The 19,751-nt window shown below is 47.9% G+C and overlaps 1 protein-coding gene across 2 annotated transcripts in view; it reads left to right on the top strand.

Annotated features, from left to right (window-relative positions):
• Positions 1–19,751, top strand: part of LOC144824408 (histone H2B-like) — a 65,946-nt gene that overhangs the window by 42,355 nt on the left and 3,840 nt on the right. Inside the window, exon 1 of one of the 2 annotated variants that reach the window (XM_078683516.1) lies at positions 5,239–5,370. The exons of the other annotated variant lie outside the window; for it this stretch is intronic. The gene's annotated coding sequence lies outside the window, so the exon portion shown is untranslated. Of the gene's footprint in view, positions 1–5,238; positions 5,371–19,751 lie in introns of those variants that run through there. 2 annotated transcript variants of the gene reach the window in all.

Genomic DNA, 19,751 nt, shown 5'->3' with positions numbered 1-19,751 from the left:
AGAAGCAGTGGTTCATGTAGGCGGGGCCGGTGATGTGGAGGGCTTTGTGGGCTTGGGTGAGGAGCTTGAAGGTAATTCTCTTCTTGACGGGGAGCCAGTGTAGTGCCCACAGGTGTTGGGTGATATGGCATTGGCGCAGTAGGCTAAGCACTAGTCTGGTGGAGGCATTCTGGATGTTCGGGAGTTTGCGGTGAGGTTCTTGTTGATCCCACCCTCGAGTGTGTTGCTGTAGTCCAGTCTGCTGCTGATTAGGGTGTGGGTGACAGTGTTCCTGTGTTCGAGGGAAATCCAGTTGAAAGTTTTTCGTAGGAGACGGAGGGTGTGAAAACAGGAAGAGGTGATGGCACTGATCTGACGTTCCACTTTGAGTTAGGAGTCAAGGATGATTCTGAGGTTGCGTGCGTGGTCCGTGGGTGGGTTACCGAGGGCGGGGGCCACCAGGTATCGTTCCGGGCTTCGGGATGTGGAAAATGATGAGTACTTCGGTTTTGTCTGTGTTCAGTTGTAGGCAGCTGTGCTTCACCCACCTGGCGACAGCTTCCATTCCTTCTTGAAAGTTGTGTTTCGAGATGTTGGGTTTGTTGGTTATGGGGAAGATGAGCTGAGTGTTGTCTGCCTACGATACGATGTTGAGTCTGTGTGGTCTGACTATGGATGCGAGTGAGGCCATGTAGACGTCGGTGGGGCTGATGGAGGATCCTTGGGGGACTCCGCAGGTGGTCGGTGTGGGTTCCGAGAGGAAAGGAGGGAGTTGACTCGCTGCATTTTGCCGTGGAGTAATGAGCGGATCCAGTCGAGAGCTTTGTTCCGGATTCCTGCATCGTGGAGTCTGCGGGCTAGGGTGTGGTGGGAGACTGTATGGAAGGTTGCGGAGTGGTCCAGGACTGACAAGTTATATACTATCCTTAATCTACAAGGCAATTGTAAAAGAGTTAAATTGAACCTACCAGACCCTTCACAAAACAAAGATGGTGAAAGTAAATGATAGAGTGAAAATAGAGCACCATGGCCTGCACTAGCAGCTGCTACATCCGAAAGTGAGACGCAAGTCAACTTTGCACAATTTCAAGACTTTTAGTCTCCTTTACCCTAAACACTGGAATCTGATTTGAAGATTTTGGAACCAAAAGGACAAACAGCGGCATTACTGAATAAAGGAAATCTACTCTACATTTTATTGTAATTGCAATAACTACCCTTGATGAGGCATCAGAGTGCTTTTAGGTGAGTAGCACACTACTCCGGAACCCATAAAGGATTAGTGGTGAATTAGTATAGTGTAATATGAAAGTAATTTGAGTGGTAGATATGTTAGGCAATAATTTGTGGAGAAGTGTGGCTCACTGGTTAGAGGAGGCAGATCCTGAAGCAGAGGTCAGACCCGGGACCAGGGTTCAATTCCCGACGCGGCAGGGTCTTGAGCCCAAATATCCACGGACTCGATATTTCTCGTTTCGGTGCCTACTCGAATCATGGGTTCACACTCTGCAGCTCTGGGCATTAGCCTGCTTAATCTCCAGTACAGCCCCCCCCGCAGCGGGATGCCTGGCTTTCACCTTGGGGATGCCAGGACGGGTTCCCAAGGCAAGCGCCGAGATGCCTACGGGTAATCGAGCGCTATATAAGAACGCATAATAATAATAATAATAATAATTTAGATTGAGAAGGATACTGGAGGGATAGAAGTTGAAACAGTGCAGCTCTTATGTGCCAACGGTAACAATTACGCACATATTAATTTGATTTATAAATCAGCTCTGCTAATACAAGTTACTTTTGCCAGAAATTAGCTTAGTTTTAGCAGATTAAAATTACCTCTGAGTCACAATGAATGACGGAGGAGCTATTAAATCATTGGATGCTCATTGCGGTTGAATCAGATATTGTGGATGAGCTGAAACTGGGAAGTGGAGTTTCAAAATGGAGCATTTTAAAGGGTGGATATGTTTCAGTTAGAAATAAACCCCATATACTCCTCCAAGCCACAAACCTTGCACTGCTTTTCAAACAGGTCCCATGCTTTTATATTTAATTCCTGTAATCTTTTGCAAATGTATTCCTGCATGGCTCAAAAGTTTATAAAGGGAAAGAGAACTGATAGACAGAAAGCCACCCAAGTACGTAAACACATGGTTGGACTGGGACAGAAAATTGTTCCGGGCACCAAAATAAAGGTGGCCCCCGGCCATTAGTGAATAAGATACCTAAAAAAGTGGCCCATGTTTGCAAAGTGGGACTGGCAGGGCATGTAGAGACCACCATGATGAAACAACAGTCCCTCTGCCTCACAGGCACTGCAGGTTGGGATAGTCCTTTGTGTGTTTCAGGCACTTGAGCTCTGTCGCCTACATATGTCACTAGTGCAGTGGTACCTCAGTGCTTGTGTGACAGGCGTGTCAATTCCGCTGTGCCTATAGATAGCAGGAACAATGGGTCTGTCCTGATGCACGTCACTAAGGATTGGCAGAGTGCCTGTGTCTTAGGCACTATAGATACCAAAAAACACACAAGGGTCTTGGCTCTTTACTCAGCACGGCTGAGCCAAACTGAACTGGAAAACAGCACAAGCGCCTATGCTGAGAACAATTATTAACAGACAGGAGTGAATCTGGCCGGTGTTTAGAATAAAGCATAAACAACCTGCATGTTCATTTAGCAGCTGGGAATTTATTCCTCATTTCAACAATTATTTCAATTCAACAATTACACAATGTTTATAGTGCATGGAACGAGCAACAATTTTGTAAATCTGTATATACCGTGAAAATATTTACATGTGAACAATAATTATTTACACACTCTCAACATTCGTGGCCTTCCAATCATACAAAATACTTGCAAACCCAGAAGTCAGTGGAACAATACAAAACCAAAAGACAATTCAATACACAAATACAAATACAAAAGGCACTATAGATGGCACTGCCTCTGTTTCACAGCAGTGAGCAGGGCGTGTAAAATGCTGGTGCAGTGGTTCCGTGATGTCTTGGTGTTCCACAGCAGCGGGTGTGCAGTCAAGACTGGCCTTAGCGCTGCTGGCGCCCAGTGTGACAAGTCCAACTCCACCACAGATTCCCTCACCACCACCTTTTAGCAGTGCCCCTCAAGTCTCCATAACCCCTCTCTCTCAGATGCATTTAATTAGTTATAGCGCCACTCATACCAGTGTAGGGTGTCAGAGCACTTTACATCATACACACTACACCAGTGCTTGAAATGGAAAAATAGAAGTGCAGGTACTCTGTAGCAGAGTACCTGCTAGTTTCTGAGAAGAGCCGGTACGCTCCAATTAAAAGTATTACATTTCTCTTGAGGAGTGCCGGTATTCTCCTCCTCAAATAAAAAAAAAGTGCCGGTACTCGGTACTGGAGAGTATTGGCCCATTTAAAGCACTGCACTACACAGAGGCAATCAATCATAGGTGAGGTATAGGAAATGTTACTACATAAGACGGAAGACTACAAGGTGTAGGAGTCACACGTCATCCATACGGTTAGGCAGCATAATTTAAGGCTGCCTGGTCTGGAGAGGCACACACTCGCTAGTTTATTTATAGGCCCCTTGCTTCGCCGCCGGTGCGTCACTTTTTGTGACGCTCTGGCGGCGCAGGGGCCTGCTTTATATTTACCAGGCAGCACTGAGCCACTTTTTTCGACTTAATGCTGCCTTGTAAATATTGTTCACTTTATCGCAGTTTTCTGTGTTAAAGGGGTGTGCAATGGGTGTTGCTGGGGGGTGGGGGAGAAGGGTTCCCAGCAAGATCCATGGCTTTTTGACACTGACACCGATTTATGACAAATCGTAACTCTTAAGGCAGCACCAAAAACTCCCCCTGACATTCTTGACTAAACTTAGGCCTTTTTTCACTCATTGCCAGAATTGGACTACATGTACTACAATGCACTGTCTGTATAATCAGAATCACCAGCACCGGGGTCAACGACTGGCAGTCCTGCTAGACTGGATGCAGTGTGTAAGGAAGAGCTGCCCCAGGGCTGGCTCTGGGGCGGTGCGATCGGTGCCACTGCACCGGGCACTGACTTCGGTTAGGGCGTTATGTTCATCGTTTTAAAAGCACCTGATGCTGCTTACATTGTCCCAGTAATTTTCAGGCATCAATAAAAATGACAACTCCTGTGATTAGTGTTCTTCCTCTTCCTGGAGAGAGACTGGAGCTTTGTCTAGTGAAAGTTTTGACTCATCATAGCACAGAGGGTTAATATGCCTGCTGCAAACAAGGTGTCCCAGTCACATCACAAAGTGCATATAATATAAATAGGTCGATGGGCTACCGCTTTTGTCAGAGATCCTTTTGTTACTTGCAGTTTATAGATTAAGATCATAATATAGAGCAGTGAGCTATTAACTTCCAACAAAGAGCTGCATGCAAACAGCAAGGAAAATATTTGGCTATATATTTTTTGCCCAGTTTTTTGTTGTCCTAATATTGCAAAAGGGGTTCCTATGGGTAGAAATCAATTCTTATTATTACATTTTAATTCTGCATTTGTGCTTTTGCAGTCCTAGGATTCTTAAACTATATTGTCTACCATTATGGATGAAATGTGACTCCTACTCCTTGTAGGCCTCTGCCTTATGTAGCATTTCCTATAAACTGATTTACACACAGATGCTTGATTGTCTCTGTGCAATGTGTGTGTGATGTAAAGTTTTATGACATCTAAAACTGGTATGAGTGGCGCTATAAAACTAAATGGATCTGGGACAGTGGTAATTGAGACTTGAGGGGCACTGTCAAATGGTGGTAGTGAGGGAATCTGTGGCAGAGGTGGTCATTGGGGGGCGCCAACAACCATTGTTGCACAGGGGCCACCAGCGCTACAGCCTGCCCTGTCCGTTTTTGTGTCACCATCATCAATTTAGGACCACAAGTACCAGCATGCAATGCGCAGACCATGAGTTTGGATAGAACAAACACCCCTGGCCTGGGACAGATGGAACCGTCCGTCAGCGATGTTGTTGGTGCGTGTTTTACACAGGCCTATCTTGTCTTTTATATGCTGCTGCGAAAGAGTTCCCAGGGCATGCTGGGTACGAGAAGAAGTGAGAGCAGGGGTTGAAGGGGGGGAGGGGGGGTACGTGAGGGTTCAGCTTCAAGGGTGGGTGGGATGTGAGCGAGGGAACGGGAGAGTTCACAGGTTCGGGCTCTAAACCATGGCTGTGAGGCGGGAACAGGTGAGGGGGGCGGGTCTTAGGGAGTCTCTCACTGAGTGGCGGGAAGAGGTTAATTTGTCTCAGCTGCAGTCGCTCTCGGCCTATATAACGCCCCTTTGGTGGGCCAGGATTGTACCTGCAATTTGCGCTTTTATTTGTCACTGGCTGTTGAGGTTGGACCGAGTCGTCTCTCTGGTAATGTATGATTTTTGCTTTAAAATAGAAAAAGCACGTTTGTTTGTTTTCTGGCGTGTACAGACGCGGGACCGGTTTGTGATTTCCATCGTTCATTTGTTCTTTTCTTCTCGTCAAGCTTTATTTTGCAGGGAAGTGGGTTGGTACCCTCTCTCTCGCTCGCAATATCCCTTTCGAGGGTCGGGGAGGGTTTCTGTACCATGTTTCCTCGGAAGCTTCGTGGATTTCATCCTGTACCTACGTCAGCGACTTTATCTCCGCTTACTTTGCCCCCCCACCCCCTCTATGGGGCCCCCTCTTCAGCTGGTTCGATAGTTATGTAGGTTTGGCGCTTGCTGCTGGGAAGTAACGCAGGGTGCACTCGGCCTTGGCTTTCAGTCTGAGGTGTGTGCATGGCATTGTCGGAAATACTGTCGCTGGTGACATTTGCCGTGGCGTGGGGTGTCCAAAGGGCGGCCCGGGGCGCCGTGCTGCACGCGCTGCTCTACCTTTCATGAGAACCTGATTTCCATCTGTGCATAACGGTGACTAGCGCCTCATTTCACCCCCTCCCCCCCCCTAATCCTCGTATGAGGGCTGGTTTTGGCGGGGGTGCTGATAGTTAGATTTTTTTTAAAGTCACGTAACTTAGGGGCATATTATCAAACCAGGCGTTGAAAATTATCGCCGTTTTAGCGGCATAAAACTGGAGCCGAAGCGGCGATAATGGGCTTGATGATATGGCCGTGTGAATTCCAATAGAAACCCATGTTCTGGTGTGAACCTGGGCTTCTATTGGAATTCTCCAGGGCATATTATCAAGCCCATTATCACCGCTAAAACGGCGATAATTTTAACGCCCTTCTTAATAATATGCCCCATAGTGAGTTGTGGGTCCCTGCTGAGCCAGTTTGATTTTGGAATGCCCCAGCGATCGACCAACCCCCCTGTCATAAGGACTATATCCAGGCAGGGCTTTAAGTGGGCCGGGTCTCAAGGGGTCTGAGCACCGGCAGTTTTTTTCAGGGGGCCTCGAAACGGGTCTCTATCGGGCTCTGTTTTGAGCCCTGACACAGGCAGTCCGTATTTTTTCCCAGACTGCAGTGACAGCTGTCTGCTGTCACTGCAGTCCGGAAAAAAGTGCCAGGGCGCAAAACAAAGCCTTATAGAGACCTGTTTCGAGACAGCAGGCACATGTATGTGCTCTGATCACACTGCTCACTTCTCAGAAGTTACAGCCTGACGTCATGCCAGGTGTGCGTTGTGGGGGAAGGGAAATCCTTTAAGAGTCATTTTCTTTCTGGATTTCCCTTCTCTTTCTGAAACTCAGGAGCAGCAACATTGTGGTAGGGTCACCAGGGATTTAATGGGAAGCTTTGTCAATATTATATAATACAAGTCATAGTTGCAGCTTATTTATCTTCTGCAAGTAATAACCATTGACAAAGCAAATATTCCTTACTTAATGTAGGTATGATGTTCCTTATATCAAATATCTGGATGCAATGACAGAAACAGCAAAATACAAGTCGGGCAGCACACTATGCTAAGCACAGATTTTTTGCGTAAGTGATGTAAAGCCACGCCCCTAATTACACCGACCACGCCCCTTTGAGAGACCCCCCAGTTTTTTCATCCCACTTAAAGCCCTGTATCCAGGCATGTCGTTTTATGTAACGCAAAGCATTCTGGTACTTGTAGTGCCTTAATGAGACTGCTCTGGGTTTCTAACATCTAGCACCTTAAGAGGCTCAGACAGCCTCAAAATGGGAGATGTTCAACAACTTGACTGTGTGATGCATTACTATTTTTTTTTCCTTGTCTTTAAACGAGCCGTTTACCCGACCGTGCCAACCTGTTACAGTTGTGCTATCAATTGTTGTAAATGAGTAGATGAAAACGTTGCGTTAATATTGGAGCCCAGTTGTTCAGAAACACAAGGCCTGAAAGTTGCAAACTAAGAATGCTTAACACCACCACCCCCGTACACCCCCCCCCCCCCCACACCGCCAAGCCTTTCTAGTAGACGTGATCCACAAAATGCCACCCCAGACAGGCCTGCAGCGCCAATGGTAATGCCCGCGATGTATGTTGTGGGCGAGACTCTTACCGACTGTCTGGCCAGAACTAAACTACAGACCTCATGGACTGTGGCAGTCCCTGCCAGGAGGGTGGAAGGGTACCTGAGCCCCGCTCCTGCAGTGACGCACGGGTGGCCTTTGTAATAATCGTAGTCTTTGATCTGGCAGGGCAGGAGCTAAAACTCTTTCTCGGGTGCCCACCCTCCGATGCTGAGTAATACCAGGGCTGCCCAGTCTAGATTCCGCTCGTGCCTTTCCTCCACCCGCACCCACATCTCCTTATCTCACCCTTACTTTCTTAATCACTTAACTTTTCCAAATACTGGAAGAAGAGTGTATTGCAGGAATTTCAAAGCTGCACATCGAAATCCTTATAGTTCCACTCTGCAAACTGACAAGATTTAGAGTTCGTGTCAGTTTCAATGAGCACTTTCCAAAGCATAACCAATTTGGTTCTCTACAGTAGATTAGAGCAGAGGTTCTTACCCTTTTGACCGGTGATTTAAATGGGCCGGTACGGAGTACCAGCACTTTTTATTTCAAGAGGGAGGGCACTGAGTCACTGACTCTTCTCAGAAACATGCAGAGTACCAGCACTTTTTATTTCAAGAGGGAGGGCACTGACTCTTCTCAGAAACATGCAGAGTACCAGCACTTTTTATTTCAAGCTCTGCTTTTGACTTGCATGGAGCCCTGATTCGCCGCAGAGATGTCCGATGCAACCCCTCATTCAAGAAGTGGCCAGAAACCACTTCTCCTCGACAAATACTTTAACACTTAGGATAACCGAACAGTTCCAATAGCGCTCTCCCTATGACTAGACCCTTTGTGGCAGGCGGTTGTTTGATTTGTTTCAGGTGTAATGTAATGTACTCCTTTAATTCGTGTTCTAATTGTCGGCATACTGCAACCTCCCTAATTAACAATTCTTTCTCTATTTAGGCTCGTACCTGAACCTATATAGCGCGCATTTTATGTAAACCGATTTTATTTATCATTTTATGTAAAGCGCTGTGACACCTTTGTGTCTAGCTAGCGCTATATAAATAATTAGTGGAGTCCAGGTGCCCCCCCCCCCCACTGAGTAATTGCTGAAAGCCAGGTACCCCGGCATTAGCATTTTAGATTTGAAGCTCCAAAAAATACAAACACGAGCAATTATCAAACACTCAAATGATCAAATGTTTACTTTTCAAATATGAAACACATTTTTATGGGAGGTTGGAGCTTTACTAAAATCAATTGGTGGCTAATTTTCGTAGTGTTCTGTTTGCTGCACTTGCGTTGCTCCCACTTGATTTTATAGCCTCTAATTCCAAGTTAGTTCACATTTCTGGTATGTTTATTTGTATACAACTAATCTGAGCTCTAAGCAGTTGAGGGCGGGTCCACCGGCTAAGTACCACTGCACCCGAGACCCTGTCTGAGTCTCCAGGAGAAGTCCGTGTGTCCCTTCTGAGGGCTGGCAGTAGTCCGCCTCGCACCCCAACTAGAAGCCTCTGTACGTCTGTGCTTTCCTGCAGCATTTGGAACACGGAGACTAATTGTAAAACCTTACTCCTCCCCGCACCCCTTTAAACCCCCACCTCCTTTACAACTATCTCCATGAATATTTCCCTATTGCTGTCTTTTCTCCAACGACCTGGGCTGGTTGTGAAGCCGCAGTGAGCGTGGGGCAGAAACTGCACACAAGAACCAGGAAAACAGCACCTCATGAGTGCATGCGAAGAAAAGGGGGCGGAACCACCTCGAGGAATGAGCAGAGGAAGAAGAAAGTCCACCATCCTCTTCATTGGAGAGGCCATGCTCATGGGAGGGACACGTGCAAGCCACCCAATAAGAAGCAGGCAAACGACTGACCGTTCAACCATGGTAACCAATGGGAGGGTTGTAAACTCAGTTTTGTTTTTTTAATTTTTTTTGCTACCTATGCAATGGGTCTCAGCAGCCACTCGGCTTGTGCTGATTGACAGATGGTACCTAATGAGCCCGGTGCCCACCTTCTCCACATCACCACAAATACTTGTGACGCATGTGCTCTGCACTCCAGCTCCACGCACGTATGTTTTGTGGTGCCAGCCACAACTGGTAGCCAGAATGGAAACCAAATCTATCTGGCAAAAATGTCCAGAGCCGCCTCCCAATGCAGGAGGCGTGACTAGAATTGTCATGAGGGCATGGCCTGGTCAAGGCAGCACCTGCTGCTCTGGAAACAGCCCACGCCCTGCAGCCAGCCAGGGAAATACACGCGTGGCAATGACCAGAGCAGCTCTGCTGGAAGTGAAGACGCCTGGTCTGGTTCTCCTTGGGTGGTTAAAGGGCGCTCCCTGTGGTGGCTTCTGCATGCAATGTCCTTTTCATGGACGTGTTTTATGGAGCACCCTCTGGTCTGAGTCTGTCCTCGGCCGGGTCTTCACCAAAAGCCTGCATGACCCCCTCATGGCCCATAGCTGCTGTGGGGCCTGCATCTTGAGAGCTGTCTCTGAGCAGGACCAGTCACTGCTGAGTAAACTTTTGCACTCTGATGGTGTAGAGAATTTCTTATTTGGTTTTCACCTAATTTTTTTTTTTTCCCCCTCATATGACCTCTGTAGCTATAGCAGGCTCTCGTCCTGGTCCACCCTCTCCCTCATAGCCAGGTATATTCAATCTCAGCTGTTGCTTTTTACAGGGAGCACCCGTGTACTCATCCGGAGCTGAAACAGGGGGTTTAATCATTGGAACACAACCTATGACTCGATGTAAGCAGTCTGTTCAGGAGATGGGACATCCAACAGGTTCCAAAATGACCAAGTGTCTGGTCTATCTCTAAAAACACTTACCCTCTGATCTATAGCTCTAAAATATCTAACTGAATTCCACCAGGCATTCCAGGGGGGTGACGGGAAGCTCCAGGGGCCTTATCCAACGCCTCAGCAGTTTAGGAGTCTCGGGCTCAGCCCTTGCGTGGTTAAAATCCTTCATAGACAATAGAACCTTCCAGGTCTCTGAAGGTAGCATGCGCTCTAAGGCAATCACTCTCCAGTGCGGCGTACCACAGGGCTCGTCAAATACAAAAAAGACCTCCCCTAGAAAGCAATATACAGTTGGGTATTAACTCCAATTCTTTTCAAATATCAACATTGTCCCACATATAACGGTTCATTTCAAAAGTGTGTGTGTGTGTGTATATGTGTATGTATGTATGTGTATATATATATATATATATATATATATATATATATATATATATATTTCAGTACACCATATTGTAAGAAATCCCAAATGTCGTGGGCCGGATGTCCAAGAACCAAATTGCAGGGTAAACCAAAGGTGTCTCGATAGGGTGGAACGGCAAAACTGGTCTTGCGGATAAAGATGTCTCCAGGAACGAGGTTTGACTCAGGAAGGCTCGTAGCGCGTTCAAAAAAAATTGTGTCCAGTGTCGTAGAATAACGTCGCCCAAGTCCTGGGTAAACGAGAGAGGCCTCGTTTTGTTTTTTTTTTCGAACGCGCTACGAGCCTCCCTGAGGCAAGCCTCGTTCCTTGAGACATCTTTATCCGTAAGACCATCGGGAAACCTTTGGTTTACCATGCAATTTGGTTCTTGGACATCCGGCCCACAACATCTTTAGGATTTCTTCCAATATAGTGTACTGAATTGTATGGCCGCTTATTACGCTTTAGAGAAAGATCTCTTCTCCTTTTTAATGTTAATGTTAATGTAAGCCAAACTTTTAGAGCGCACGGCTACCCCAAGAGGTGTCCCGGCGCTTTAGCAAAGAGGCCCCTAGAAACAGAGAAAACCAAGGCAGACACACTACAGTTATCGCAGGTTACTTGGAGAAGAGCAAAGTCTTCAGCTCCTTCCTGAAGGCCAAGAGGCTGCTTGCTTTCCGAAGGGAAAGTGGGAGTTCGTTCCACAGGCAAGCTGTCACGTGTTGGAAGGAGCGACCTCCCATCCGAACACGTTTGACCACAGGCACCTCCATTTTGGCCAGTTCCGCCGACCGCAAAGACCTCCGTGGCACATAGAAAGCAGTGCGCTTCCTCAGATATTGAGGGCCAATCGCATGGAGAGCTTTAAACGCCAAAGTGAGGAGTTTAAATCTAATTCTCCCGGCGATAGGCAGCCAGTGCAGCCTGGCTAAGAGCGCTGAGGCACTGGCTCTCCTGGGCAGGCCATAAATGGCTCTGGCTGCCGAATTCTGTACAATCTGCAGCCTAGATAGCAAATATTTTGGTAGGCCCGCAAAGAGCGCATTTGCATAGTCGAGGCGTGATCCCACCAACGCCTGGACTACAATCCTACGGTACTGCAGTGAAAGCAGGGGCAGAAATTTCCTAAGCATCTTGAGGATGCTGAAACATTTCCCTGCTAATCCCAGGATGTGAGGACGAAAAGAGAGGTCATCATCAAACACCACTCCGAGATTTTTTACTTGAGCGGAGGGTGTCTCTGGGGGGAACATGTCCTGGGGCCACCATGTCTTCCAGCCCGGATCTGGGGCACAGCCGAAGAAGAGCAGCTCAGACTTGTCTGAGTTGCACTTTAGGCTGTGCCGCTGAAACCACGCAAAGACTGCGCTTAGACAGTCCTTGATTCTGCCGCCGTTGAAGACCTCTCCCTTCCTGCAGGTGAACAAGAGCTGGGTGTCATCAGCGTATGAGATGACCCGGGCCCCAAACGCCTCTGCTACCTCCGCTAGAGGGGCCATATATATGTTGAAAATGGTGGGGCTCAAGATAGATCCTTGAGGCACCCCCACCTCCAGCGAAGGCATTTCGGCCGAGAACGGCGGAGCCCAGATCACCTGTCGGCGGTCGGCCAGAAAGGATTGAAACCAGTCCAGCACCGTCCCTCGCAGACCAATCTCCCTAAGTCTTGAGAGAAGGCCAGCGTGTGGGACGGTGTCGAACGCCGCCGATAGGTCCAACAAGACCAACATCGCCCTTCCCCCATGATCGAGTGTCTCCCTGATGGCGTCGGTGACCTCAACCAGAGCGGTCTCCGTGCTGTAGTTTGCACGAAAGCCGGACTGGAGTCATGCAGCAGATTGTTGTTCTCAATAAAGGTGGATAGAGTATGCTGAACATGTTTCTCCAACACCTTCGCCAGAGCAGGGAGGAGGGAGATCGGACGGTAGTTAGCCCATTGCAGGGTCAAGCAGAGGCTTCTTAATCAGCGGCAGAATGAGTGCGTGTTTCCACTGTCGTGGAACCACCCCCGAGCTCAATGATAGGTTCAGCAGGGGGTTCAGCAAGCTGTTCAACGCTGAAGCCACCCTGCCCAGGCATTTCGCCGGACAGGCATCCAGTGGCGAGCCAGATTTCATCCGAGATAGCAGCTCCAGCGAAGTTTCGCAGGACAGCTGGGGGAAGACAGATAGTGTGGGCCCTGAGTTAGCCTGAGGGGGATCTAAATAGGTCGGCTTACCCCCTAAAGCGGCGTCAGCCATGCGGGAATCCACAGACATCTACAAATATACGTCCCTTGAAGCGATAGACCGTATTTTTGTCTTGGAATGGTGTTTATGATTTGATATGAATATATAGTTTATTGAATTGAAGATGCAGCCTTGTGTGCAAGTCCACTTGTATTTTATGAAGACTGTAGTACTGGATACAAAGTGATATCCCCCATTGTGGAGAAGATATTAAAAAGAATAATATACGTTGTGCGCCCTGACGAAGGATTGGTGTATATTCAGTCCTGTTCCGAAACGCGCGTCGGCGCTTTCCTTTTGTTTGGTCGTTATGTATATACACAATTTTTTATATTGTATAAACTTTTTTCTCTTTGTTTAGCGAATATTGCCTTATGTTACTGATGAGAGTATGGATATGTGTGGATGTTGAACATTTTTAGGTTGTCTGAAGGCTGTAATGTCTATGTATGTAAATAGACTGTATATATGTCCATGATTCTATCAGATTTATCATCGTTCTTTGATGAAAAAAATAATATATATATATATATATATATATATATATATACACTTTTGATAGAGATATATATATATATATATATATATATATATATATACATATATACACACACTTTTGAAATGAACCGTTCTGTGTGGGACAATGGGACAATGTTGATATTTGAAAAGAATTGGCGCCCACCCTATTTTCACTATGTGAATGGGGTGGTAAAACATCTGCAAAAAGAACCAGCCGACGCCCCCTGTCTCGGAGGAGTCCGTATCCCCACATTGCTTTTTGCGGACGACACGCTTCTGATCTCCAAGACCCCCCAAGGCCTGCAGAAATTGCTAACGCGTTTCCAGGAGTTTTGCGCTGCTAAAGGGTTAATTATAAACGTGGACAAAACAAAATACCTAGTCCTAAATCCTCCCAGGAAGCTTGGCCGTCCACCTACACTCAATTCGGTGGCCTTAGAGAAAGTAGCCGAATTCGATTACCTCGGTATTCGGATTACGGATAGGATGTCCTGGGCAAATCACATTGAGAAAATGGTCCTAAATCACAGAAGAGTAGGAGGAGCACTTGTGAGGGAGTTTTTGGCCTCACCTAGGAGATCGCTTTCCCCAGTAATTGACATCTACAAGGCTAAAGTAGTGACATCAGCCTTGTATGGGGCTGAGCTGTGGGGCCACTGCCGTTTGGATGCCCTAGCGATAGCGGAGACCAAACTTCTAAAATCTATTATTTCCATTCCACTGAGCACGCCATCTGTACCAGTGCTGTTGGACACGGGCTGTAAGAGTATCCAAGATCAGGCTCAGCTTCGCCCTCTCCTACTGTGGACGCGAATTTGGAGGGGTGAGGACTTAAAATCTTACGCCGATGGTTTGGGGGAAATAATGAGTTTGGGGGGTTGGGCCAAGATCAGATGGCTGAGTGAAACCAAGAAGCTCCTGGAGAAGATTGGTCTTGGGGATTGTTGGACTTCACGCACAGCCCCTCCTAAAGAAGTTGTTAAAGCACTCTTTTGGAAATGGACGGCGGAGCGCTTAATTACAAACTCGAAGCACTGCAAGTCCACGGTCTCATTTTTACAAACTAAAGACATTGTGGCCTTTGAACCCTATTTGGACCTGATCACACTCCCATTTGACCGAGCCCTGTATTTTAAATTTAGAGTTGGATCCCTCCCGCTAGGAGCTGTGGTATCAAATTGGACATCAGTGGCCCGTGCCTCCCCGAATTGTGCTTGTTGCCCGAACAGGGTTGAGTCTATTGTGCATGTTCTATTTGAATGTCCGGATTATGTCAGGCCCCGGAGGTATTGGTTGAAACCCCTCTTTCAAATCTTGGGTACTCGTAGCCACCTAGTCGCCTTGCGCATTTTAATTACAGACACTTCCCCCCCCCATTGTGTGTGGAATTGCTAAATTTTTAAAACAGTTTTGGCTTATTCGATGTAAGAGATTGTCAGTAGCGATTTAATTCTTTTTTTTAGCTAAGTTATTTATGGGCGCTTTATGTCCTTTTATCCTTTTTAACTGAGTTCTTATACTGACTTCTTTAAGCAATGTCTTTTTGTATTTTGTAATGACGTTTTGTATATGTGCTTATAAGATATCTTGCATATCGAATAAAAGCTTATGACTGACTGAAAAGAATTGGAGTTAATACCCAACTGTATATTTTCTAGGTGAGGTCTTTTTTGTATTTTTGATTAGTTTTCCCTGCCTCCTTCCCCTAGCATTTTGTATTCAGGGACCCTCTTGTGTTTTTTGATTGTACCACAGGGCTTGTCCCTGAGCCCGACACTTTGTAACGCATACATGTCCCCACTGGAAGACATCGTCACCCCTTTCGGGATCAAACTGATCACATATGCAGACGACACTCAATTGGTCGTCTCACTTAACCAGTCAGACATTCCTCTTGGAACCTACGATCCTGTCTCTCTGAAATCTTCAGCTGGATGAATAATTCCTAATTCCCTCCTAAAACTTAACGGAGGAAAAAACAGAGCTAATGCTGCTTTGCCACAACTACATCCATCCTTAATTCCTTATTGCCTACATGCATGGGACCAATTCCTGCCCCAAATGAAATAAGAGTCTTGGTGTCTGGCTCGACCAAGACCTTTCCTAAGCAAAGAACCGCCAGCGTCTGCTTTGGCCTACTCCGTACCGCACGGAAAATCCTCCCCACTCCATTAAACTCCTCATTCAGGGCTCATCCTCTCTAGGCTGGATTACAGCAACACCCTACACCTAGGCACCCCAGAGACCACCATAAACAAACTCCAACTCATCCAGAACTCTGCAGCGAGACTTCTAACAGGAACACCAAAGACTCTCAGCTAAACCTGCTCTTAGATGCCTGCATTGGCTCCCAATACGGAAAAGAATCAAATTGAAGTCCCTGTGTATAATGCACAAATCACTTCAGGGAAAGAGCCCCCCACCCCCGGGAGGTCTGATCACCCCCTACAAAGCCACATGGGATCTGTGCACACGTCCAATATTACAATATACAGTATTGATGAACAAAACATGCACAATATAACACCAAATCAATGACGTTGAGGACGCGAGCCAGCAGTGGTACTGGAGCTGCGCCGTCTGATCTTGGAAATTGTTCGCATACATACGAACGGTGCCCTACAACATTAGGACATCATACAGAACTTGAGCTGCTGAATAGACGCAGTATAGATCTTTGCTCAGTTTTAACCTGACAGCTGGGACGGAAGTAAAACCGGCGGAAAGCGTAGTGATCTCGCAACTTACATTGAAACGCCACTGCCCATTGGAGCCCTGACTAAGTCGTGGGTTTACCACCCTGACGAAACACGTGTTGGCTGGGCGTTCTAATAAAATCTGAATTGAAGATTACAACAATCAAGATCCTTTCAACGTCATTGATTTGGTGTTATATTGTGCATGTTTTGTTCATCAATACTGTATATTGTAATATTTGACGCGTGCACAGATCCCATGTTTTGTATCTAAGGACCTAGGTCCATTGGGAGGTTTCAAGCTATTCCTCCCTTCTGGGGCACCGTCGTAAATTGAGAGTTGCTAATTAAAATACGTGACACACGGCAGGCGCCATAGCTGGTCAGTCGCTTCAATTAGCCTTGTCGCTTGGTACAACCCCCTACAAAGCCAACAGAACATTAAGATCTGACCACCTTTACTTGGCAAACACTCCCAGAATAAAGAAGGCACGAGCAGGCGGACGCCTCTTCTCCCTCAATGCCGCAAAGCTCTGGAACTCCCTCCCACTCAATATTCGGAAAGAATCCAACCTCCTGAAATTTCGCAGACTCCTAAACCTTCCTTTTTCCCTAAACCTTCGCTTCGTCTGCTAATATCCATACTCATAGCGCTGGGACGCCCACGGGTAGCCATGAGCTCTACAAATCCAATTCCATTACTTACAGATTGCTCTTCTGGCCAACAAAATTAAATGAAACGCCAGTTTAACTTGCTCGCCCCCCCCCCCCCACCCTGCATAGGTACAGTACCAAATAAAATAAGGGATGGGCTTAACTCTACCACGCTTCCCATGGCCCTAGAGATAGTATTACCCAGAAGTACTGAGTCTTTGGACAGGAGGCAAATGCAAGGATATCATCTGCATCCTGGAAACAGCATCTAACAGCTGGCTTCACCACCACCCTTTATTCTGGATATTTTAAGTGGGGACCAATAAATCCTGTGCAGGGTAAAAAAGGGGTTTCTTCTGAGTGCGGCAGATTTAATCAGTGGGTAAAGATCAAGAGATACTTGCCATAAATCTTTCAGCTCCTCACTCTGCAAATAATTCTCCCAGACCGAGACAATTTTTCCATTTTTCTATCCACAGCACCAAGTAAGTGGTCGTACCGGAGTGCCACCTCTTTCTTCCTCGGGGATAGATCTTGGAGTTCATTTTCCATGGTGTTATGCATCAAGAGGGACCAGCTTTTGGGTCTTGCCCCAAGAGGAGAGCTGGTAAAACTTTAACCTAGACAGGGCTCCCTTTGTAAGTGCATTCCAAAAGTACCAAGTGTGACATTTGTTATCCCCAATAACATCCTTCCAGTTTGTGACTCTAGCCATTTTTAATGGGATATCAAGAGGAAAGTCCCACTCACTATAGTAAGGGAGTCTCAGGTGGTCATCACTCTGATTTTAAAACCAGGCAAGGACCCAATGCAGTGCCAGTCATATTGTCAGATATCATTACTAAATGTTGACTAGAAGGTCTTTGCTGGGATCTTAAACAAGTGGCTATTGAAGATTGCAGGGCCATTAATCCATGAAGATCAAAAAGTTTCCTCCGGTGTAGACTGATGGCTGACCTGATACAATCTATAATTGGGGCAGTGGACCTGGCATCCGCATTCCCTCTATCTGTTATTACAGTTGATGCAGCCAAGGCCTTCGATCGGGTTAACTGGTTCTTTCTGGATAAGACTTTAGGGGCTTTTAGCTTCACCAACTGTTTTAGAGGTTATTAATAGGATGATTCCCCGTGGGCTCGTATCTTGGTTAATGGCAGCCTTTCTCCTGCCGCTGTTAATATAGGGCGGGGGATTTGGCAGGGATGCCCTCTATCCACTATCTTATTTGAATTATATTTGGAAACCTTCACCCAGAGTTTAAGAGTAAACAAGAGGATTGTTCCCTTTGAAGTAAATAGATTTGTGAGGAAACTAGCATTATATGCTGATGATTTAACTCTATTATCCTCCAATGTCAAGATCACCCTCCTGGGGTTAATTTCAGATGCCCAGATGTTTGGGAAATTCTCCTGCTATGAAATAAAGATAAATCAGATCATGGCCTAGAACATCATTGACCAGGAGGGGATATTTGCTAGGGAACTTGGATATCTGGGTGTTATTATAACCCAGGATCCCAGAGAAATCTCCCAAAACAAACCTGGATAGGGACTTGAAGGAAGTTGATCTATTAAAAAGATGGCGGAACATCCTATTATCTCACTATGACTGGGCCATCCTAATTAAGATGTGTTCCCCCCCCCCCCCCCCCCCACAAAATATACTATTCTTTAACAATAAACCCCCCCTTGAATTTGCAAAGGCTGATACTCTAAAAATTCAGGGCAAGATTTTCTCTTTTATCTGGACTGGTAAAGGCATCAGGCTGTCAGGGAAAAAAACTGAGACGCAAACTAGCGCAGGGAGGCATGGGTTTACCAGATCTCCAGCTTTATTGTTGGGCTTACCAATTAAAAAAACTGCAAGATGTTACTTCTCACACCAGATGACTCGCTGATCGGTACCATGTTTAAAGCCATGCTGGTTGGGGTAGTGGAGTCAGGTTTCATGTATATTTGCCTCACCTACATTTTTTTAGGTCTCGCCTAGACGAAAGCGAAGCTTTGCTGTCTAGGGCGAGACAACTAATGCTGTTACTTTCAGGGGAATGAGGACAGCAAAGTGGCACGCGCTTTTTCAGGCCGAGATTTGACCTCGTGAGCGTACACGCCCAGCCGGCGCCATGCTCATCCCCTGCCACAGACGCACACATAGGCAGGGCCACACACAGACTCGCGCGTGACCCCCCCCCCCTCGAGCACGCCTACACGGACCCCCCCCCCCCTCGAGCACGCCTACACGGACCCCCCCCCCCCTCGAGCACGCCTACACGGACCCCCCCCCCCCTCGAGCACGCCTACACGGACCCCCCCCCCCCTCGAGCACGCCTACACGGACCCCCCCCCCCCTCGAGCACGCCTACACGGACCCCCCCCCCCCTCGAGCACGCCTACACGGACCCCCCCCCCCCTCGAGCACGCCTACACGGACCCCCCCCCCCTCGAGCACGCCTACACGGACCCCCCCCCCCCTCGAGCACGCCTACACGGACCCCCCCCCCCTCGAGCACGCCTACACGGACCCCCCCCCCCTCGAGCACGCCTACACGGACCCCCCCCCCTCGAGCACGCCTACACGGACCCCCCCCCCTCGAGCACGCCTACACGGACCCCCCCCCCCTCGAGCACGCCTACACGGACCCCCCCCCCTCGAGCACGCCTACACGGACCCCCCCCCTCGAGCACGCCTACACGGACCCCCCCCCCTCGAGCACGCCTACACGGACCCCCCCCCCTCGAGCACGCCTACACGGACCCCCCCCCCTCGAGCACGCCTACACGGACCCCCCCCCCTCGAGCACGCCTACACGGACCCCCCCCCTCGAGCACGCCTACACGGACCCCCCCCCCTCGAGCACGCCTACACGGACCCCCCCCCCTCGAGCACGCCTACACGGACCCCCCCCCTCGAGCACGCCTACACGGACCCCCCCCCCTCGAGCACGCCTACACGGACCCCCCCCCCTCGAGCACGCCTACACGGACCCCCCCCCCTCGAGCACGCCTACACGGACCCCCCCCCCCCGA

The sequence above is a fragment of the Lissotriton helveticus genome, chromosome 3_1, assembly GCF_964261635.1.
Source record: "Lissotriton helveticus chromosome 3_1, aLisHel1.1, whole genome shotgun sequence".
In the NCBI taxonomy this organism is placed as follows: Eukaryota; Metazoa; Chordata; class Amphibia; order Caudata; family Salamandridae; genus Lissotriton; species Lissotriton helveticus.
Note: the sequence above shows the minus strand (reverse complement) of the source record. Positions and strands in the feature narration are given on the sequence as shown.